This window comes from Sturnus vulgaris, chromosome W (assembly GCF_052056855.1).
Source record: "Sturnus vulgaris isolate bStuVul1 chromosome W, bStuVul1.hap1, whole genome shotgun sequence".
NCBI classification, from domain to species: Eukaryota; Metazoa; Chordata; class Aves; order Passeriformes; family Sturnidae; genus Sturnus; species Sturnus vulgaris.
This window is the reverse complement of record NC_142282.1, coordinates 66,497,005-66,521,110: the sequence shown is the minus strand read 5'-3', so window position 1 is coordinate 66,521,110 and position 24,106 is coordinate 66,497,005. Positions and strand designations below refer to the sequence as shown.

At 43.9% G+C, this 24,106-nt stretch overlaps 2 long non-coding RNA genes across 3 annotated transcripts in view; one reads left to right on the top strand and one right to left on the bottom strand.

Annotated features, from left to right (window-relative positions):
- Positions 1–844: 844 nt before the first annotated feature.
- On the bottom strand, positions 845–23,835 carry LOC148220359 (uncharacterized). The gene is made up of 3 exons (XR_015798907.1): positions 23,594–23,835; positions 2,039–2,128; positions 845–1,098 (listed from the first exon to the last, which is right to left on the bottom strand). It is a non-coding gene; the product is annotated as an uncharacterized LOC148220359 (long non-coding RNA).
- Positions 22,380–24,106, top strand: part of LOC148220358 (uncharacterized) — a 37,668-nt gene continuing 35,941 nt past the window's right edge. For both annotated transcript variants that reach the window (XR_015798906.1, XR_015798905.1), the window contains exon 1: positions 22,380–23,648. This is a non-coding gene — a long non-coding RNA (uncharacterized LOC148220358). The remainder of the gene's footprint in view (positions 23,649–24,106) is intronic.

The window sequence follows — 24,106 nt, the reverse complement described above, 5'->3', positions numbered from 1 at the left end:
CTTGATCCATTTTGATCGTATTTTAAAGCGGCATCTACTATTAGTTCCCCAAATTTAGTCCAATTATTCATATCAAATGCAGCCTCTTTAGTTGGCTCTACACCTTGATTTTTGTCCATGATATTGAATCTAAAAGTTTCTTTCTCATAGTCTGTGACAACTGATAAAAGATTCGTGTTAATCACAAAAGCATTGGGGTTTGCATAAACCAGAATACTACGCTCTGAAGTGAAGCATGGACACTAGATAAAGGAAATTATATGATTAAATAATTCTGTTTAAAATCACCTTGTTATGTTATGTTGTATTATGTTACATTACATTATGTTATATTATGTTATGTTTTTCAAATAAGTTGTATCGGCTACCAGCTTGCAAAATCAGACTTCCCAAAAAGCCCTTCCTGCCTTTGTCTAATCAATACTGCCTATCCCAAAAACCAGACTCCCAGAACTTCTCTGGTGGTCATCTACAAGGACTGGATGGCTATCTGTGACTAATTATCACCCAAAGGCTTTGTGAATTTGTGAACAATGAGAACCCACAGTATAAGAAGAGGCTGCAAACCAAGGTTCGGTGGAGCGTGGAGTGGGCGGTGACCCCTCACGTTCCCCAGCGCGCTGCTTGCTCTTTCTATATCAAATAAAGCAATCTAAATTTTGCTGAATATAGAGACTTTTGTCTCTCATTTATAACAATTATGCTCCGTTTAATCTTACTAACTAAATTCTGGCTGACTTTATAACAATTTTCAATATAATGTATTGTCCTGGTTTAGGGCAAATTTTGGGGGAAAGCCTCCAGAAGGAGCCCCCAGAAAGCAAACCCCACGACTCCTCCCCCCCACCACCGGGTTCGGGAAGAATTTCCTGAGAGAGGAGTGGAAAAAAACCTGTTTATTTAACAAGCGAAACCACTCCCCAGCACAAAAACCAACACCAGATGACAAAAAACTCTTTCACCGTTCTGAATGGTTGACAAACTCAGAAAGTCTCTCCAGGGAGTGGTCACCCAGTTAGTCTCCGGCGCTGGGGAATGACTGCTGCAGGTGACAGAATGCAGACTCCCGGTGTTTCTTGGTGTTTCCCAGGTCCCCGTCTGGAACAGGTTCAGATGGTATCCAGGAAAGGGAGAGGGGGAAAAGAAACAGTCCAGGGAAAAATATTGGACTGCCTAGCTGAACTAACTAATAAGCAAAAGCAAAGGAAAGAACAAGAAGCAGCAGCGAGCAGAGCTAAGCTAAGCCTCTCCTAAACACAGACCATGGGGGATGTGAGCCGGCTGATAACAAGACAAAACAAACCTTCACTTTCAGATTCAGTCCTGAAAGCACAGGACATAATACCAAGCACAAACAGAACACACGATTGGAGATACAAACACCATAACATCACCCTAGGACATGTATGATGATAATATATTCAACACCCTTTTAAATTACATGAGATAAGAAAAAATAGTAAAATATAAGATATTGATGTATCTCAACATACTTAACGATGATGTCCACATACAGTGGATGCTTTTATTGATGCCAAAAAGATTTTTGCTTTTTATACATTTTTGATATATTTGTAGCTCTGTAAACTACTATTATATAGTTATATAGCTCCTTAATTAACTCTAGTACATTTCCCACCCTTTCTCTTAAACAATAAGCTAACATTCTAAACACATTCCTGAAATACTGTTTAATCTTATTGTTAGGAAGAGGACCTACAAGAACATTTTGTTTTCCTACCAGATTCTGAGAAGTCAACAAAAAGTGGGGCAAAGAAGCCCTTCAACCAACTCCAAGGGGCTGACCCAGGGGTGGGTTATTGGGGCAACTGAATCTCCTATTGGATGTACCTGTTAGATATCTTAATTAACTTTATAAAATTGTGGAAATCCAGTGCTGGGTGTGCCCATCACCACCGAGACATCTGAAAGCTTCCAAATAAAGGTCTGCTTTTTGCTTTGCTATTCTAACACTGTTGCAAGGGGTTTTTTCCCCTTTTGATTATAGGCAACATTATAGCATGAAAGCAAGATGTACCTGCACTGCCACTTCATGAGGTAAAGATGGCTGACTGCAGTCACGGGATGGAGTGTGGCTGCATGCCTCAGATGCCTTTTTCGGGGCTACCTAAAAACAGAGGTCAGAGAAAATTAAGGGAATAAAAAGCAGATATATTTAATGAAGGACCTTCAGGTACATTTTGGGTGACACCCAAAATGGACAACAGGTCACGAGTTTTCACACTTTTATAAGTTTGGTCCATTTGCATACTGGGGGTTAATCTTCAAATTACAACTTCAGGTGAAATAATTTACCCCCAGTTTGCTCCCCTCCAACTCACTTCTGTTTACATTTCTCGAGGCCTGAGACAGTAAGGTGTCCTTGATTCCCAGGTCTAGAGAGGAATATGGTGACATGTGCTCCAAAGACTGCAAAAGTGGACAAAAAATGACACTGAAAGTCTTACCAAATTCAGAAAAATGAGTAACATCGATTTGCCAGATTTCTAGAGCTACCGCAGCTACTAGTTCTACTAATTGTGAAGAACTGCAAACTACTTCTATATCTTGTAGCCACTGCCCGTTATTTTGCCACAGTATTACAGACCGTCCAGTCTTTCCAGAGCCATCTGTAAACATCGTGTGGGCATTGGCAATTGGAATTGGGAAAGCAATAAGATTTTTCAATAAAATTCAACTGTCATAGACTTCTCAACAAAGTATGAGAAGGCAAATGAATGTTTAATTGACCAGAAAACCCTTGCAGGGCAATCTGAAAAGCCAGTGAGTGTTGCTGCAGCCAATCTAAATAATCTTGAGTCATGGGTAAGTAGATAACAGAGAGATTAACACCATCAAGTTGCAGCAGGTACTGTTGATCTTTCTGTATTGACAGTGAAATAAGTTCTATGTGGGAAACTATGGTTTTTCCAAAATGATGTGACAAAAAAATCCACTCTAAAATAATGATAGGGTCCTTTTGAGCACATCCCATTGGGCTAACAAGGCATATGGCTAATAAGGGGCATTAATAAGATAAAAATTGACAGGGATACTGTGAGGTTTCAGAGCCTCTCCAGGTGCCTCTTGTGCACCCACACTGTCGGGCCTATTCTTCTTTGTGTAAAAAGCAAAGTGGCTAATAGTTGCTGTAAAGTTATTTATTGCAGAAGCACATCAGTCTCAAAAGTAAATACAAAGCAAGGCAAAGAAATGGCATAAAGCAATGGCAAAGCTGCACTGGCAAAATGCAATGGCAAAATGCACATGGCATAAAGCCATGGCATAGAGCCCCCACTCTCCCTGATGCATGTTCTTTTATAGAGAGTTTCCAACTAGCTAAGACACAAACTCGGACCACTACTCCTTAACCTATTAGAATTCTGGTTTCTTAGCACGCCAGGCTACATAGACTACTTTCATGGCCTATCTTGTTCTAACTGAAAAATGTAAGCAATATTCTTAACTCTAACTATTATGTCTGAAGCTAGGTTCTTGGAGCCTTTAAGAAAACACTAACAAGTTTTTTAACCTTCACTAGAACATGTACTACTTCTCAGGCATCTAAGACCTTTTGCTTACTAAAATCACTTAAAACTTATTCCATTTACTTACTTATTTTCTCTCTTTTATGTTACAGCCTAAGTCTACACCTCTGCCTTATATGTAAGAGGCCTAATATACTTCAATCCATCTAAAGGTTTCAACTCAATCCCTGCATTCTGATGTCTCTGAAAAATTCAGAGAAACTCGTGACTTACTGACTCCAACAGGATACCATCAACTTTTCTATGAGCCTGTTGAGGACTTAACATCTGTGTGATCTGCTCTAAGGCTCTTGTTGCTCTGGATATGAGGGTGTGAGGGGAAGTAAGTTCAGGGTCCCCTTTCAGTAACTGGAAAAGGGGATTGAGTTGTTCAGTTATAATACCCAATAAAGGGCATGCCCAAGTAATCGTTCCCAAGAGCTTTTGCAAATCATTGTGGGTGGATACTTGAGATATCAATTGCAGCTGCAAAGGCTGAATAGTTTGAATTAAAATTTTCCACCATAAATATTTCCAAGGGGCTTCTTCTTGTACTTTTTAATTTGCTACTTTCAAACCTTTTCATTCTACTGCCTCAATAACCAATTGTTTTACCCTTGCTGCTTCAGCAGGAGTGAAAACAGCAATCAAAATGTCATCCATGTAATGATAAAGTAAAACATTAGGGGCTTTCAAGCGTACTGGAGCTAGCGCTTGAGCAACAAAAAATTGGCAAACGAGGGGACTATTTTTCATGCCCTGAGGTAAAACTTTCCAATGATATCTTTGGTAGGGCTAGGCAGCATTAATGGAAGGTACAGAAAATGCAAACCGGGGGGCATTGTGTTCACAAAGTGGTATGGTAAAAAAACAATCTTTGAGATCAATGACAATGAGGGTCCAGGATTGTGGCAACATCAAAGGAGACGGGAGCCCTGGCTGTAGGGTTCCCATAGGCACAATAACATCATTGATTTTCCTAAGATTGTGCAGCCATGTTCTACTCTTTTCCTGAATAACAAAAACAGGAGAGTTCCATGGACTGGTTGTAGGAACAATATGTCCAGCTTGCAACTGCTCTTGCACAAGCTAGTGGAAATGTTGCAGCTTCTTCTGAGGAAGGTGCCACTGGTTGACTCACACAGGACAATCTGTTGTTTAGGTGAGGGCCAGGATATGCTGCTCAGCAGAAGCCCCTATGATAAAGTTCTTTCCAACATGAGACGCCATTGGCTAAGGCAGTCTCGTCCCCACAAAGTAACAGGGAGTGAGAGTATGTAAGGTTTCACAGTAGGAGTGCAAACTTCAGGGCCCTCAGCTGTGACAAAATTGACACTCTTTTGGAATAGAGAGGCCTCCAACCCCAGCTACACCTTTAGCAGCTTGAGTTAGGGGCCAATGACTGAGCCATGCTGAGAAGGCTATATCAGCACCAGTATACCTGTAATTTGTAGCTTCCTGTTTTGATGTCAAAGGGCACATTTGAGAGTGGGTCTATGACTGGAAAGTGATTGTGCCCATAGGATCTGTGGCTGTCCAGTGGAATCAAAGCTGCTATTACCTCTAACTCATTGAAGACTGCTGGGGGGGGGGGGGAATCAGCATGAAAATAAACAAGCAGAGTGATTGGTGACCCTTCACAAATTTGACATGGGGGTACAGGGGTCCAAACCATGGAGCTAGAAACAACTCTCCCTTGTGTTGCCAATCCAAGTTTATCTGTGACACTTCTATCTTTGCAACCTGATCTACCTGTTCAGTGTTTCGGTGATTCTCATTAGCCCAACTCTTGGGCACATGGGTATGACCAACTTTCACAGGTAGCTTCTCTACCCGAGTGGTAATGTCTTGCCATTTGTCAGCATCCCAGATTGGTTTTTCCCTCTGCTGACAGTTGGACGTTTTCCACCTTTCCAGCCAACCCCACAAAGCATTGGCTACCACCCATGAATCAGTGTAAAGGTAGCTTTAGCCACTTCTCTCTTTCAGCAATGTACAGGGCCAATTGGACAGCTTTGAGTTCAGCAAGTTGGCTTGATCCGCCTTCTCCTTCAGTAGCTTCTGCAACCTGTCGCATGGGGCTCCATATGGCTGCATTCCATTTTTGATTTGTCCCTACATTGTGACAGGAACCGTCAGTGAAAAGAGTGTAGCATTTTTCTTCTGCTGTGTACTAGTTTGAAAACAAACCAGTGGGAAATTCCAAGTCAGAACTACAATTTAACAGGGAAATTTAAATAAAGTCAGAAAACACTGGCTTAAACTGACAGAGTCAGGATACTACCTCACACCCTGTTGGTCAGGGTGGTGGTTGCACTCCGATTAAATTGTGGCTGCAGTCCTGTTGAAGTGATAGATGTGGTTCTGCTGAAGAGGTGATCCTGTAGAAAGGCCTGGTCTTCCTCTGAAGGTCCAATGGTGGTTATGTAGCTCTTGTCCTCTGGGAACCCAGTGAATAAGGCTGCTTGTGGTGCTTCAAACCTCAGATTATATCCAGGTAGCAATGCTTGGTTGATCCCCCTGGGTGGAGCATCTCACAATGGGATGATGTAATTGTATGAGTCATGCTGGGAAACCTTGATGGCCCATTAGCAGAGATAGCCCCAGGAGGGAGTTCTCATGGATGAGTCATAGAGAAGATAAAGAACACTGCCTCACTTATCTTAATGACTTACATAGACAGTAATAGAATACCTACTTTTGGTTACATATTACATTGCAACCTAAGACATGCTGGCAGTTAGTTCTACAGTGGAGCTTCCTCTGCATGTGTCACCTGTTCCTGTTCCTCTTCATCTGTCAGACCAAAGTTCTCACCTTCAGGCCAATTTGTGATTATTTCCAAAATCCCAGCACGATTCAGGTTTCCAATATGGGTGCACTGTGTGATGAGAGCAATCCATTTGCTCCATGTGGCATTGGTGGCATGGTGGGTAGAGGGAACCTTTCCTTTATACATCCACCCCAGCATGGTAGTCAAGGTGCCAGGTGGAGTTGTGCTTCTGTGTCACTTACTTCTGAGGCGGCTTGAACTCCTTCATAAGTGGCCAAGATTTCCTTCTTTGTGGGGCTGTGCTTCCACCCCTGGGGCAGTCAGTTCCATGTATAATACACATCCCTCTAGGTGAAAGCAAACTGAGGCTTGCACTCTGCTGCCAAAGGAATGGAGAAAAATGCATTGGCAATGTCAATGGTGGTGTACCACTTCGTTGCTTTGGACTCCAGCTCATACTGGAGCCCCAGCATGTCCAGCACAGCAGCACTCAGCAGTGGAGTCACTTAATTCAAGCTATGATAGTCCACTGTCAATCTCCATTCCCTTTCAGACTTGTGCACAGGCCACATGGGGCTGTTGAAGGGTGAGTGGGCCTTGCTGACAACTCCTTTGCTCTCCAGCTCACAGATCACATTGTGGATGAAGATCACAGTATGTGGATTCATCTGATACTGCCGGTGGTGCACTGTCGAAGTAGCAATCAGTCCACCTTCAGGAGTCCAATGGAAAAAGGATTTTCTGACAGTCCAGGCAAGATACTGAATTGCCTAATGCCCTCAGCCTCCACAGCAGCTATTCCAAAAACCCACCTGAGTCCCTTTGGGTCTCGGTAATAGCCGTTCCAGAGGAAGTCTAGGCCCAGAATGCACAGGGCCTCTGGGCCAGTCACAATAGGATGTTTCTGCCACACTCTCTCAGTCAGGCTCACCTTGTCTTCCAACAGGGTCAACTGCTGCGATCCCCCTGTCACCTCAGCAACAGAAACAAGATCTGCCCATACATCTCAATGACATTAGGGTACACTGTGCACCAGTATCAACCAACACTTCATATTTTTGTGGCTCTGATGTGCCAGGCTATCAGATCCACACCATCTGAAAGACCCAATTTTCCTTTGCCTCTTCCTGCCTAGAGGCAGGGCCCCTCTAGTCCTGGTTATCATTTCCTCTCTGAGTGTATGTTCTAGAGGTTCCTTCAAGGGGATCTGACAGATCATCCTCCCTTCTGTTATACCTAGTGACTCTCTCACGGGAGGCTGAGGGTACCTTCACTTTAGCAGAACTCCCTCAGTTAATGTTTTCCTTCTTGAGTTGACACACCCATGCTGCCAGTACAGAAATAGGTTTTCCATCCCACCTTCTCATATCTTCCCCATGGTCACATAGGGCGAACCACAGGTCAGCTCATGGGGTGTACCCCCTCTCCCTAGCTGGGGGAAGTTGAGCTCTGACATCTGGGCCTCTGGTTTGCACTGGTGCCACCTGGAAACTGTTCTCCCTCATGTCCTCCCTCATCTCCCCTTTGAAACGCTCAACCACAGCAGAGATGTGAGTCTGCATCAGGCCATGGACCATGTTCTCATAATTCCGAGTTTGCTGGCTACAGAATCAACTCTCTCTTGGTTGTCCTTGAAATGCATCGTTGCCATGAAGTTGGAGTGTTCAGATGGCCCCAGATATGCAAAGCACCACATTTGCCCTGTGCACCTGACGTTGTCATTATCGTGCTGTCCATCTCTTCCAAAAAGTATCTCCAGTACTGCCACTTCTCTCACGCATTGGATCCCTTCATCCATGGTCTTCTAGGGCATTCTATGATGGTGCTCCTGCATTCTGTCTCTGAACAAACCTCTCTCTTACACTCATTAAAAGCCACTCCCTGAGAGGAAGGGGCCCTGCCTCCATCAAGAACACCTGATCAATACTCGTGTCCTGGGTCTAGGATCCCAAATTCCTTGCCTCACCACTATCCAGTTACATGCCTGTACCCATAAGGTCCCAAATCCAAAGTAACCAGGTTGCTTAAGCCCCGTGCCCCCACTCACAATGTCTTTTCACAGATTAGAGAGACTATGGTGGGACTCAGTGATGATTTCAGGCTCTGGCTCCCCTGCTGGTTGTGAGGGCCCTGGTTCCCCATCATCATTAACTGGGCACACTGATTTGGTCTTATACTTCCTCCTCTGCACAGGGGCGACTGCTGCTGGCTGTCACTGCCCTTTCAGTTCAGCTGGAACCTGGACAGTTGTAACATCCATGGGTTCCACTGCTGCACCATCAGACTCTCCCTCTTTGAGGCAGGGACAGGGTTTCCCACCAGCTGGGGAAGTGTATTCCCTCAGCATCTGTAAGAGCCTGATAATAAGAAAAAGGCTTCAAAAAGTGCTTCATCATTATGTCTGCTTATCATAATCACTCTTGAACACCTGAAAACTACGTGTAATATGCACCATGAGTAGCCCACCTTGAGGCTCATAAAAAGGAATGGAAAACAGGTGCAAAATGTGGAGGGGAAATAGAAGGGCAGAATCCCTTAGCTTTCCCCCGCCCCCACCACCACCATTGCCTGCTGCAAGACACCCTGAGGCCTCCCGGAGCTGATGCCACCTGCTTCGAGGGAAATTCCCAGATCCTGCACCCTTGGACTGAAGTCATGAGTGAGTTGTGGAACCCCTACCCCTGCTCCTGTGTCCAATGGTGAGAGCACTGCGAGTGGACCACGGTTTGGCTGCAACGACAGGGCACTTGCGCCTGCATCCCAGAGGATGTGAATGGCATGGAATATGGGAGGACATGGGACAGTTTTTGGAGGACTTCTCTGATGGTTTGGAAGTTCACCCCTTGAACAGGACCCCGTTCAAGTAATAAAATATGTGATGGAAAAATGCTGTGGCCGCTCCAGAGAGGCACAAAGTTATGCATCTTGCTGGGCCCTGGCTACTCTTTATTGGACACTGCTGTATACTAGGCAGCACCCTCATGGGGACAAGGAAGAAAAAAGACCACCAGACACCGTGGCCACCTAAACTGCAGCTGAACCAGAGGAGCAACACGTGTTGGTAGCCATCTCCCCTATACAGAAGAAGAAATCCAAGGCCAAATCAGTTCATTTAGTGAGGGATGAAGAGGAAGTAGGGCCCTCAGAACAGGAGGAAGAGGCAGGGACAATCACCCAATCTCCATCCCTGGGTGAACTGTGAGATATGCAAAAAGATTTCAGCAACAAGTTGGGTGAATCCCTGGTGACCTGGCTGCTCCAGTGCTGGGATATCACAGCTGAAGATATGAAACTAGATGGTAGTGAAGCCAAGCAACTAGAATCCCTGTTCTGGGATGTGCGCATTAACAAGGGGATTGGGAAGAAGACAGACACTCAGCCTCTGGAGTGGACTCCTGTCAAGCAAAAGGGAAAGGTATTCATTCTCTTAAGGATGTTCTAGTAGTACACCGAAGCAGATGGAATGCTACAGAGAAAGGTAACCAGTACCTGAAAGAATTAGCTGTGTTAGAGGCAATCTCTAGGCATTCAAATAACAAGCAGTCCCCTGTAGACTCAGATGAGGTCTAGCACACACAATTCGTGTGACAGAATCACATCTACTACTTCAAGAGGACTGCAGCCATTGCGTGCCATTGTCATACACCAAATCATTGGCATTGATGTCAATGAAAGAAGGAAAACAGTGCTTTGGGTGACTCCCCAATTCAGGCAATATGAAGATCATCCTTTTTCCTCCTTACCAACCTGTGCCCCAGCTGTGGAAAGACTGTCCAGGACTGTAGACAGACTCAAATGATTTGAGCAAGTTAGAGAGGAAATGTCCCATGCCCCCACCAGTATGGACCAGAGTCTCCACTATTGGGAGCAAGTGCTCCCTGCTTGAGAGAGAGAGTTCACACCATGAGGTAACCTGTGGTTTTACCTGGATGGCCATGGAGAGGACATGAGGAAGGGGGATGGAAACTCCACCTCTGCCCTGGTAGCAGAGGTATGTGAGTTGAGAAGAAGAACAATCACTGCATGAAATTCTTCAAGGATAAATGCTGCTCCAGTTTCCAGTGGGCAAGTACTCAGACAGAATAGGAGGGCTGATGTTACTTCCAATCCTCTTGAAAGCACTTCCAGGTCATATTTACAAGAAGTGAGCAACAAGTACTATGACCAGAGCTAGAGGAGCCCTGCCTCCAGCTAGGTGGAGGAAAGGGACAATCAGATCTATTGGACTGTGTGGTTCCAACAGCCTGGCACATCAGACCCAGAAGAGTATAAGGCTTTAGTCGACACTGGTGCACAATGTACCCTGATGCCATTGAGCTATGTAGGGGCAGAATCCATCTCCATTTCTTGGGTGAAAGGGGGATCACAACACCTGACTGTACTGGAAGCTCAAGTGAGCCTGACAGACTGAATAGCAAAAACACCCCATTTTGACTGGCCCTGAGGCCCTGTGAATTGTTGTAATAGATTACCTCAGGAGAGGATATTTCAAGGACCCAAAAGGGAATGGTTAGGCTTTTGGGATAGGTGCTGTGGAGACAGAGGACATAAAACTTCCTAATACCTTGCCTGGTCTCTCAGAGGACCCTTTGGCTGTGGGACTGCTGAGGGCTGAAGAATAACAGGCACCAATTGTTGTGAATAGGTAAAACCTTACAAAATAAGGGCCTTGTTACCCCTATAAAACCATGGCTCAGGCCTGTTACTTTGGCTAAGTAAAAAAGGACTATGGGAAGTGACTCAGCTGAATTAGAGTTAGAAAAACAAGTTATATAACCATTATGTGTTCACATCATGGTTTATGGTGGTTGATTGAATTACATTTGTTGTGCTTAAATGGAATGCAAAAGATAACAGCCTAATTGCTTTTAAAAGGTTGATGTTTGCAATAAAGGAGTTCTCTTTTGAACCTGCCTGGGGAGTCTGCATCGCTCTGCTTCGAAACATTTGGTGCCCGAACAATGGGCTATCTGATTATCGTGAAGAGGTGAAATGTGACCAACAACAAAGCCCCGTGGACTCAGAACAAGATATCAGATTGCAATGAAGAGATGGACTGTAATTTGGACAGGCAGTCCTTACGACTCGGGACCCCTCAGACTGCAAGCAGAAAGCAGAGCTCAGACCCTGCTACAACAACAGAGGACTTTATTTGTGAACCACAGTCCAACCGAGAGTGAAATGCTGACGTAGCCTATAAAGTTAGGTCAGTGGTATTCGCTGAACAAAGAACCACGGGACTGTGAGTATCCTGGGACTGGGGAGGTGTCACGGTAGTGTGGGTGCAGCTTGAGGATACTGCAACACTTTCTCCACATTGCAGCAACTTTTATTACAGGTAAAGAACGCTGTATGTGCTTCCTAAATGAAAGAGGCTTTGATGTGGCTGCTCTGCAGGGTGCCTCCCATGCAAGCAGCTTCTCGGCTGCCAGCTCCCCCCACAGTGGCTCCTTTGCTGGCTGCCCCCCCCCCCCAAAAACCAGCCCCCCGCGGCTGAAGGCAAACCCTGAGCATTATCTGCAGAAGCTATTCAAGATTTAGATGTAATTAGCACATGAAACCCCACTGCAAAGCAGACAGAATTGTGCCAGCTTTACCAGTTCGATTGCTTTTTTACCCCACATCTTTAATAAGGTAATTTTATTGTCAATCTTTCACCATGAAGAAACATGTGGTACAGCTATTTAGTGATTCAAGTGTAGTTATTCTTCCTTGCCACTTACAAATTGAAATTGGACTTGATATCAAAACAGTGTAAGCACATTGATGGACCACAAGTGCAGTAAACAGTAGCTCACTCCTTAGAATCATCTGAAACCATTACTTTGGCAGTTTAGATTCACATGTCAGTCTTACACACCCACCGACCTAACCGAGTTACATGTGCAAAACTCATGGCAGTATTATATAACTAGGTCATTTATGTTTTAGCCTTAAATATTTATATCACATTAGCTTTAATACTCCAAGATCAAATCTATTGTACAGGCAATCTCAAAAAGCTGTCTCACCATCTGCTAACTGAACAGGTTTGAAGTGCAATTTGCCAAGATACACATTGCTGTCATTTTTCTGAGTAAAGCTGCACTTTAAAAAACCCTGGCAAACTTACACCAGAAAGTCCTGACTATGAATGGATATTTTCAATAATATTTGCACTTACCATGAGCTATTCTCAAAACTACATTATGTAAAATCACAATGTATTTGCCACACCTTTATAATCTCTCCAGTAAATCCATGCTGCTGCTATTTCATTTACCAATCAGTTGTTTGCTTGCACATTAATTCATTTTGATTCCATCATTACAAGAAAGCTACCGATAATTTGTCATACAACAAACATCAATGAACAAATTCTGTTGTATCTGAAACTTTTAAAGGAACACACTCAACTCTGACATTAGTTTTGTTAAATTTAAGTGATGTTAATTTTCAGTCCTGTTAAGTTTAAGTTCTGTGAAGTTTAAGTGATGTTAGGGTTAAATTCTGTTCAGTGTAAGTGTTGTTAAGTTTAAGCGAAGTTAAGTGTTGTTCAGTTTAAGTTCTGTTAAGTTTAAGTTCTATTAAGATTAATTTCTGTTTCATTTCAGTAATGTTAACTTTAAGTTCTCTTAGGTGCACTGCTATGTTTAAGTGACATTAGGTTTGAGTGACATTAAGTTTAAGTTCTGTTGAAAGATGCTAATTTAAATTACAAGATACAGTTCTTTTGTTATAAAGATGGGACCGACTGAAACAATTATGATGAATTGTTATGCAACTGTTTAAGAATATAATTTGTGTAAAAATATGAGGGTGTGGTTTATTAGATACTTAATTTCATTGAAGATTATATGGGTATAAATGTTCTGCATAGGTCAATTAGGAAAATTATTCATAAAAATCTTTGCTGTTTTATCTTCAATATGTAGCACTGAAAAATTAGTAATAATTCCAAATTATGGCTGCTATTAATTGTAAGCTATTTAGTGTTTTTTTTCTTGATTTTATTTTGCTTTATTGTCATATATGCATAGATGTGTGAAAAAACATAATCTCGACTTCTTAGGGCAGTTACTGTTGCTGTATTAATGATTCTGAATATGTTGTTAATGTCATGGCGTGAATTCACTGACTTTTTATAACGGGCATTATCCATAGAATATTATTTGATGCTACACATATGCATTCCCTTGGTTATTTGCAGTTTGTTCATGGTACCATTAACTACTTAGCTAAAGATAAATGACAAACTTTCACATGCTATTGTGTAGCTATCTGCAAGGAATGTATAATTTTAAGGAGCTTTCCCAACTGCTATTACTAGAAGCTTGTTTGTAGGATATATTAGGGCAACCCTTCCAGTTAAGGCCTTGGCTCTGGCCAAGCCCTGGCCCTAGCTGGTCAGGAGGTATGCCTACAGACCCAGGTGTTTCTGCACTAAAAAATGTAATCAGGTCACTTTGACTTGCCAAATTTGGCTTATAAAAGCTGGACCCCCTTTCAAGGTAAACTTGGAAACCTTGCCTGGGAATGGTTCTCCAGGTTCTCATTGTGAAACAGGGCTTGCCATCTACTGCAGACTCTGGGTGATGGTACAGTATTTAGGCAATTAATGATGTATCATTCCAAATCACTATCCTTTCTCTCATGTGCTACTAATTACCTGTATTACCTTGCTTATTTTTGCTTGGTATGAGTTTTTTGTTTTATTGCATGTATTGTTTTACTTTTATGTTGCCTTCCTGTTCAAAGTTAGAGATGCACATGTCGAAGAAACAAAGAGGGGGGAATACAGCTCCTCAAGAACGTTTAGATAATGCAATATTTACACTAAAATTTTTGAAAGCAGCTCATCAATTTTGATCCTTGGCAGAGCGATACTGCTCTGAAGATTTGCATGTTCGGAACCAATTTCTAAAAGTTTTACCTAAGGATCCACAACTGGGTGTGCAATGGTAAGGCCTAGCTGATTTATTAACCTAGGGGAGAAGGCATGCATGTGTTTAATCGCCAACAGGTCTAAAGTGGTTACCTGATCGTCTGGACAAACATCAATTGCCTCTGAGGAGGCGAGGCCCAGTGAGAGGAAAAATGGCCTAATCACCATCCTGCCCTTGTAGCCAAGGCAGCAGCAGGGGTAGGACTGCCAGGAACGTGGCTGTGCCTGGAAGCTTACGGAGACAGCCTGCCAACAGAGGCCTTGTGTCCCACTGCACTCACCATCATGTTATTGTGTTCCTGCTGACCTTCTTTAGTTATTCTCTATTCCATACTTTCAGAAAGATATTCAGTAATGTCAAAGTCAGCATTTCCAGCTAATAGACTCCCTCCTGCCTAATCAGCACGGACCCTGAGCTGCAGCCATATGAGCTTTGGAGCAGTAGCCATTTATTTCCACATCCTGGGGACATTGGACACCATGTTTTGTTTTCCTATGCTGTGGATCACTTTGTCAGTGGCATGGTTTCTTTTGATGGATTTTTATTGATTGTGATCTGTATTCCATGTATCTTATCCTGTGTCCAGCAGATGATCAGTAATAGTCTTAATAAGATAATGGCCTTACAGATACAGACTGTTTTGGCATCAGGGTACATGAACCCTTTGCACATAAAAACAAAGAAAGGGGGAGATGTTGTAGATAGGTAAAACCTTACAAAATAAGGGCCTTGTTGTGCTTATAAAACCATGGCTCAGGCCTGCTACTTCGGCTAAGTAGAAAAGGACTATGGGAAGTGACTCAGCTGAATTAGAGGTAGAAAAACAAGTTATATAACCATTATGTGTTCACATCGTGGTTTATGGTAGTTGGTTGAACTACATTTTTTGTGCTGAAATGGAATGTAACAGATAATGACCTAATTGTTCAAAAAGCCTGGTGTTTGCAATAAAGGAGTTCTCTTTTGAACCTGCCTGGGAACTCTGCTTCATAACAACCAATTGCTATCATAACAGTACATTGTTGGCAATACCACACCAACCGGAACTCCATGACCCTCATCCATGAGATGACTCATGAACTGGAGAGCCAGGGAGTGGTCAGCAAGACTTGCTCACTATTCAGTAGCCCCATAGAGCCTGTGTGTAAGTCCAAGGGAGAGTGGAGACTGACAGTGGACTATAGTGGCCTGAATAAAATCACACCGAGTGCTGCTGTGATGGATATGCTGGAACTTTATTACCAATTGGAGTCCAAGGCAGCAAAATGGTGCCACCACTGACATTGCCAATGAGTTCTTCTCCATTCCTTTAGCAGCAGAGTGCAGGTCACAGTTTGTTTTCAACTGGAAGGGTATGCAGCACTGCCCCAGAGGTGGAAACACAGCCCCACTATTTGCCATGGACTTATCCACACTGCATTGGAAAAGGGTGAGGCTCCAGAACACTTGCAATAAATTGATGACATCATCGTATGGGGCAACACAGCAGAGGAAGTTTTTGAGAAAGGGGAGAAGATAATCCAGATCTTCCTGAAGGCCGGTTTTGCCATAAAAGAAAGTAAGGTGAAAGGACCTGCCCAAGAAAATCAGTTTTTAGGAGTGAAATGGCAAGCTAGACATCATCAGATTCCAAAGGATGTGGTCAATAAAATAGCAGCTATATCCCCACCGACCAGTAAGAAGGAAATATAGGCTTTCCTAGGGGGCTGTGGGTTTTTGGAGGATGCATATTCCAGAGTACAGTCAGATTGTAAACCCTATCATGTGACACAGAAGAACAATTTTAAGTGGAGTCCTGAAGAACAACAAGCTTTTGAACAAATTAAACAGGAGTTTGTTCATGCAGTAGTCCTCAGGTCAGTCAGGACAGGAAAAATGTGCTCTACACTGCATCTGGGGAGAGTGGTCCTTCCTGGAGTCTCTGGCAAAAAGTACCCAGGGAGACTTGAGGATAACCCCTGGGGTTCTGAAGTTGGGCATACAAAGGATCCTGGACCTGTTATACCCTCAACTGAAAAAGAGATACTGGCAGCTTATGAGGGAGTTTGAGCAGCCTTTCCTTTGCAAATACCTGTCTTTCAAACCAAGACAACCAATCAAGCTGACCCTGCCCAATCAAAACCTCCATGTACCATGGAAGGGAATAATGTCCCCATGGTGCATATGAGGAATATGTTAAGGAAGTCAGTTTGGATTAGTCCTGCTTCAAGCAAAGGTAAACCCATCCCTGGGATTGCTTTTGCTCAAGTACCTGGTTACACTTGGGTAATGCAGAGGGAGAGAGAAACACGATGTGTACCTTGAGGGGATTTGATTTTTGGGTGAGAACAGTCTGTAATGTTGAGTTGTACAATACTGGTTGCTGAATGACACTGTCACTGTGTGCCATAACTACCACGGACAATGAGGATGGACTGCTCCAGATATACCTCTTGTGAGCTCCTAATGCAGCTTGCAATGAGCCAACAGCACGCCAGCCCTCCTGCCATGGAAGACATCTAGAACAGATAGAACCCATAGACATGGACTAGAACTCAACAGCCATCTTGAAGGGATGGCCATTGACTATGGAAATGATACCTGTGCTTGTGCATATATATATATATGAATATATACATATATGTGTACGTATATGTATGTTGTAATAATAATCAGCCAGGACTCTGTTTTTTCATGCAGGGAAAAGCCAATTATTTATTCACACATTGCATTTTTATACAGTTTTTACAGACCTCGTGTTGAACTCCCATTTGTTAGTAGTTTTCTTGCTATTCAATTCATTGGTTAGAAGGTGTTTTGTGTGTATGTGCTAAGACTCAGGTGTTTACATACTTTCTTCAATGATTCTCGTGGGATAAATTCATTGTTTATACAGGTGTAGACTTATTTTTCTCCCCAAGAATAGGTTGTTATGCCAACGAATTGTCATTCCCAAGATTGTTTTGCATGGGAACTTGCAAGCTATCTGCACTTAGAAGAAGTGACAGGCTAGCTTGGTAATTCAGCAGAGCAAGGCCTGATTTTATGAGGCCTTTTGTTTACAACATTTTTACCTATCTGCAACATATGTATATAGTTGGAAGGTGTAGGATTTGGGCAAGATGCAGATGGCATAGGATAAGGGGTATATAATGTTCTGGTTCTGCCCAGGACAGGGTTCATTTTTGCACTAGCCAGGAGGGGGCATGGCTAGGACCCAGAGGCTATTCTATAACACCTCATGTCATTTTCCAGGCACGGGGGAAGGGGTCCCTTCTGGTTGAGTAAGCATGGTTGGGGAAGAGGTTGGGTAGCACCGGTTCCCTCTGTTATTAATATTGTTGCTGTTACTGCTAATTTTCTTATTCCATTGCTGTTTCCAGTAAATTGTTTTTATTTCAACTCATGATCTCTATCCTTTGTGCTCCCAATTTTCCTCTCCAGCCTGCCGCAGGGGGAGGGGGCAGTAAGCAAGTGGCATGTGGTTTGGAGTGTTTTTGTGGGAACACTAAATAGGGGAATACCATTGCTAAACCATGAAAATAAGGGAGACCTTCTCACATTGAGTCGTGAAGTTCAGATGTGGATAGTTCCAGTTGTAGTCTCAGACTTGGGCAATGATATATCTAAAGGAAATAACTACATGGATTTAATTAGTATTGATTTAGCATGCTATCAGAAATCTACCAAGGATCTGATATGAACAAGATGTCTCCTCCTTCTTGGGTAATAAAGGATCTCAGTCTCAGGTAAGGAATCTCAAACCTTGAAAGATGTCCCAGCTGAAGGGGAGAGTCACTGGTGTGCAGTCCGGATGCAATTTGGACAGTTTGAATTGGACTCATCCAAAAATCTGCCATCAGTAGAAAGGTCTCTCTACCTCTAGGAGTAACCTTGAGAGGTGTCCCCCCTCAGGGGAAATCATCACCATGTAGTCACACTGCCTAGCAGGGAGAACTCAAAGAAGGCTCACTAAAGTTGTCATATTTACAGAATAAAGTAGTCGGCTTGTAGTCAAATTGCGTGCAATGGCAAGGATGTGCATGAGACTCCTTGCACCCACAGCTTGCTTTGTTCCTTGATAAATGGGTTTTGGAAAAGCCACCTGCTATTCATGTGCTAATTGCATTATGTGTGTTCTAAGCTCATATGCCTCGATGCTCACTGTGTGTATTTGTCCTGGTTTAGGGCAAATTCCGGAGAAAACCTCAAAAGACCCCCCCCCCAGGAAGCAAATCCAAGTGGCCCCTCCCCCAACCCGTTTGGGAAGCAATTTTCTCATAGAGAAGTAGAAAAAACCTGTTTATTCAACAGGCAAAGTGCTGCCTGGCACAAAAAAAAAACGATCAATATCAAACAACAAAACCTCTCGCCACTTTGAAGAGATGACAAATTCAGAAAGTCTCTCTCCTCTGGGTGGTAGCTTGACTCAGTCTGTTATCAGTCCCTCTGGGTCTGGAAAATGCTGTTGCCTAGGCCAGGCCCCGGTGGGCCACAGGTGCAAGCTCCCGGTGCTCCCCCTGGGTCCCCAGTCCAGAGCAGGTTCAAATAATTCCAGGAAAAAAGGAAAAAACTGTCCAGGGAACTTCTCTGCTCCAGTTAGTCAAAAAATAACTAAAAGCAAAGGAGAGCTCTCTCCAGCTGTCCATCACTGCAACACAGTCCAGGAGACGAAGCAATGAAACTCCTGTCTCTATGTTTTGAAAACAACCGCCTCAGACATTCCACTGCTTCTCCTTCCCCCCCTTCACTCTCAGATCCAGCCTTAAAGGTACAAAACTTATTTCTGGGCTAAACAGACAAATGGGGATACAATTCAACATCACTAAGTCACCCCAGGACACTGTGACATTGTTCCTTTGTGGGTTTTCAGAGATCAGACTGGAACTAGAAGTATTGGCCCAGCTATGTCTCAGGCCTTTACCTCCCTTGGAGGTCCAACCAATCTGGTTATTGTCTATTAATGATAATTGCTCAGGGTTTATGTCTCAGTGTGTTTTTCTCCCTCTCTTTCCTTATCCTCTCAACTGAAAAATTAAACATTCTTACACTCCACATATCCTTACCAATTAGTGAGACTGATAAGGTTTGTTTTTATCATTGTGTTCTGCGCCTTGTGTGGGGGTGAGAGAAATAGCAAAGGATGGACTTCTATAAAAAAGGCCCAACAACAAAAGGCTTAATAACTGCTTTAAGACAGAAAAGGAAGAGGAATATAGATAGTGAGTGTTGGAGGTTGAATTATTCCCTTTTCTTTCAGTGGAATTTTCTCCCATTGTTATGCTAAGTAATTGTGGCTACACCTTAAAACGACAGATAATGTTCTCTCGTAGGGGGGTGGCTGGAGGGGGAGGGGGGGGGGAACCAGAAAAGGAAAGGTGGGACGGGGGTCTGGAGCGGGGCTCTCTCTCTCGCTTGGCTCGTTGGAGTGGGAAGACAGCCTGGGCTCCCCTCTGGCATCTCCCCTGCCATCCCAGCACTGAGATCCACGCTCCCTGCCTTTGGACATCGCTCTGCTGCTCTCCCATCTCACCCTACTACCTCCGGACACTCTGCTGAGCACCACGACCGACACCGTGAGGGGGGAGTAACTTTCCCCATCCCTCTCACCCCTGGGCCGTGGCCACCATCACCCAGCCCTCTTCAACTGCGCGGGACCTGCCCTGCCCCCACAGCACCGGTAACAGCACAGGGAGACGGCCTGCGGCCAAAAGGGACTGGAGCGGAGCTAGACTGTTCTGTTGCCAATTTTTATACCTGTTGTTGTTTTCTGCCTTGTTAGATACCAGTAAAGAACTGTTATTCTTATCCCCATATCTCCTGCCTGAAGGCGTCTGAATTGGACCTAAAATAATTAAAAGGGAGGGGGGTTGCACTCTGCATCGCAGAAAAGGGGCTCCTGCCTTTCCTTAGACCATACCTGTCTTTCAAACCAAGACAGTGAGTAAATCTTGCATCCCTTCAGATGCTGGTTACTCTACATTTGTGTGGAATGGGACTTAGACCAGATGGATTTTCCCATGGCGTGCTTCATAGAACAGATCCCATCCATGGAGAGAAGCTCTTCTTTTTTTGTCCTTTGAGCTAATTTCCTTACAAAAACTCCAACTATTTCTAAAATATGTTCTCATTAAAAATTCTTGCTGCACTGTTAGATAAAGGTGAAGCCACACAGGTGATGTAATCACTGATACCAAGCAGGAGCTGCCTGCAGGCTTCTCTGTCGCAATGAGCTGGCTGAGGTTATCCTATGGCCAAAGGATTTGTGCAGCTCAACACAGGCCTGGGCCTACTCAAGTTAACTGTATTGTGGGTCAGTGGCTCCTAAATGTGCAACCCTTAAATGAGCAGTCACTCTCCTTTCACATACCCTTACAGAATGGAGTCAGCTTTCTTCATAGTAGCCCATATGGTGCTGTGGTTTGTATTTGTGGTTAAAAACAGTTCTGATGATAACACACCAAGGTTTTGGCTATTTTTAAACAGTGTTTGCACAGCAGCAAGGCTTTCTTTCCCACTGTGCCATGCTCACTCTCACACAGTGAGCTGAGTGGGCAAGAGGTTCAGAGGGGACATAACCAAGACAGCTGACCCAAACAGACCAAAGGGATATTCCATGCTGTATGATGTTGAGATCAGGAACAAAAGCTTAGTGAATTAATTCCTTTTTGTTTTGCTTGCATGCACATCTGTTGCTTTTCCTATTATACTGTAATTATCTTGATCCCTGAGTCATCTCGTCTTCTTTCTGATTTCTCCCCGTCGCATGGGAGAGGGAAGTAAGCAGGTAACTGGATGGGTTTTTGACTGTTGTCTGGAGTCAACCCACCACAATTCTTTGGCACTCAACATGAGGCTTGAGATAACAGTTTTGATCTGACCATGACATAACTGTTATAGTTGTTAACTGGCAGGCTTCTGTTTTGATCATGGATTATGCTTTCTTTCCTGTTTATTAGACTTCAGGACTTGTTAGTGAGAGGAATGTTGAATTTGTCTTTACAAATGAGTTGTGGATTAGCCTGTAGATAAGGCTAGCACTGAGAGATAAAAGAAACAATGGGATGGATTCCACTGATTGATGAATGGAAAAAGATATTTGCCTTTACAAACAAACTGTAGGGCTGCTGATAAATGAAATTGGATATCGAAAGATGAAAGAAGCAACGGGGGGAAAACTATGAATTCTATAAGAATTAAAAATTAAAAGGGAGGGTTATACATTAGAGGGGAATTTCAGGTATCAGGCGTTCCGGGAAGTCTGTGCCTCTCAAGTACCTCAACCAGTGGGGAAAAGAGAGAGGGAAATGCGGCCGGGAAAATAGGATAAAAAGGAGGCTGTGTCCTCCAAAAATTTGAGAGATCCCAGGGGAATGTCCCATGGCCTCTCCCTTTATTCGAATAAAGCAAAAAGGACTCCTCTGTCTCCTTTTTGGACATAAACCTCTGGTGTTTGTGGATTAATTTTCCTGACATTAGTGACTGCTTTTGGCTCTTGCTGTTTGCCATGCTACTTATCTCTTTATTTCACTGTGCCTAGGAACTTTTTATCTTGGACCTGGGCTGGCATATAGCCCTAGAATTGATGCAACTCCTGTGCTGGGTAAGGTATCTTCTAGGAAGAATGAGGGATTATACCTCCCTCTTCTCCAGAAGGCATATGGACAACTTTGTTGCACAGGGTCCCAAGGTTCTTGCACATCCTTCCTGGTTTTGGAAGGGTGTATTTGGTCTGACTGAGGTAAAGTTCACAGCCCTTACAAGGCTGTGCTTTGCATTGGTAGCTGGAAGGATGTTGATAACACATCAGTGTTTTTGGCAACTGCTGAGCAGCACTGTCCCTTTAACATTCCTACCCCCCATCAAGGGGCTGGGAGTGGGCAAGATCCCGGGAGGGGACACAACCAGGCCAGTTGATCCAATTTAACCAAAGGGATATTCCATACCATATGACGTCAGCTCAGACATAAAAGCTAAGGGAGAGAGGAGGAAGGGGGGACATTCGTGAGTTTTCAATGTTTGCCTTCCAGAAGAACCGTTACGCATGCTGAAGCCCTGCTTCCCAGGAAGTGCCCTAACATCGCTCGCTGATGGGAAGTAGAGACTGAGTTTTTTTTCTCCTTAGCCCATGCGCACACAGATCTCTACTTATTTCTTTCTTTTACTGTAATAAAACTTCCTTATCTCATCCTGCTGATTGTGCTCCATCTTATTCTCTCTCCTGTCCCAGTGGTAAAGGGAGTGATAGAGTGACTGAGTGGGCACCTGGCACCCAGCCAGAGTCAACCGCTACAGTCATTTAGTTCTGTTGGGGGTTGGTTGTTCTTTTATCTGTTGCCTGTGGAATTTTTCCCATTGACTTGTTAAAGAGGCACTGATGGCTATTGAGACAGGGGAGGGGGAAGCAACCCCTCTTGTTTTTGGGAATTTCTCTCGGAGGGAGAGACAGAGACACCGTGAGATTTAGAAGCAGGTAAAAGGAGAGCGGGGGCAGTTGCTAGCGCTCGCTCGCTCGCTCGCTCGCTCTTGGCTTCGGAGGAGGAGGGTCACTGCTACCACCACTATAGCCCAGACGGGAGCTGCCTTCTTCTTCTGCTGCTGCTGGACCCCACATCCCTGCCCTGCTAGGACGCCGTGCCATTTCAGCTTGCTGTTTCCAAACGTCCTGCTGGAGCACCGGGACTGACACTGCCCCGGGGTTCGTGAAGCGAAACCTCTCTTTTCCATCCCTTCCCATCTCGGACACAGCCGCCATTACCACCTGCTCCCCAAGCTCGTGCCACAGCACCTCCTGCAGCCGCACGTGGATCATTGCATCTGCCCTGTCCACCTGGAGCCTGCCAGCGCTCCCTGCAGGCTGTGACGGTAACTGCACCAAAGGGGAAAGTGCCTGCGGCCAAAAGGACTGTTACTGGGTTCCTGTTCTGTTTGTATTAATTCCATAGTTTTTGTTGTTTTGTTTGCCTTGTTATACATACTAGTAAAGAACTGGTATTCCTATCCCCATATCTTTTCCTGAGAGCCCCCTTAATTTCAAAATTTTACTAATTCAGGAGGAGGGGGTTTACATTCTCCATTTCAAGGGAGGGCTCTGCTTTCCCTAGCAGACATCTGTCCATACAGTTATAAAGTTCATTTTTTTCTTAGAAGCTGCTACAGTGCTGTGTTTTGGATTCAGTATGAGAATAACATTGATAACACACTGACGTTTTGGCTGTTGCTAAGTAGTGCTTGCCTTGAGTCAAGGACTTTGCAGTCTCATGCTCTGCCAGGGAGGAGCTGCACAAGAATCTGGGAGGAACCATAGCCAGGACAGCTGACCCCAACCAGACAAACAGATATTTCATACCATAGAACATCATGCCCAGTATAAAAACTGGAGGACTTACCAGGAAGGGGAGCTGATCACAGTTCAGGGATAGGCTGGATATCAGTTAGCAGATGGTAAGCAATTGTATTGTGCATCACTCGTTTTTCTTGGGTTTTCTGTCTCTCTTCTTCATTATTATCAAAATTATTATCATTACTATTATCAAGATTATTATTAGTAGTAGTAGCAGTATATTTTCCTTAATTTAATTTCTTAAATTGTTCTTATGTCAACCCATGAGTTTTACCTTTTTTTTCCCGATTCTCCTCCCCATCCAACTGGGGTGGAGGGGAAGCTTGTGAGCAGCTGCATGGTACTTGCCAGTTGAGGTTAAACCACAACATGCTTATGTAAGTCATTTGATCCTAACATTTCTGCATAGTTGTTGGGTTCACAGAACCTGATTTCACCCTGGCATGACAAAGCAACTTGTTGGTGATATCACAGAGAAACATTGTCTTGGGTTGCAATGCAAGATGTAACCAAAAGTATGTATTCTATCACCATCTGTTGAAACCAGGTGGGGCAGTGT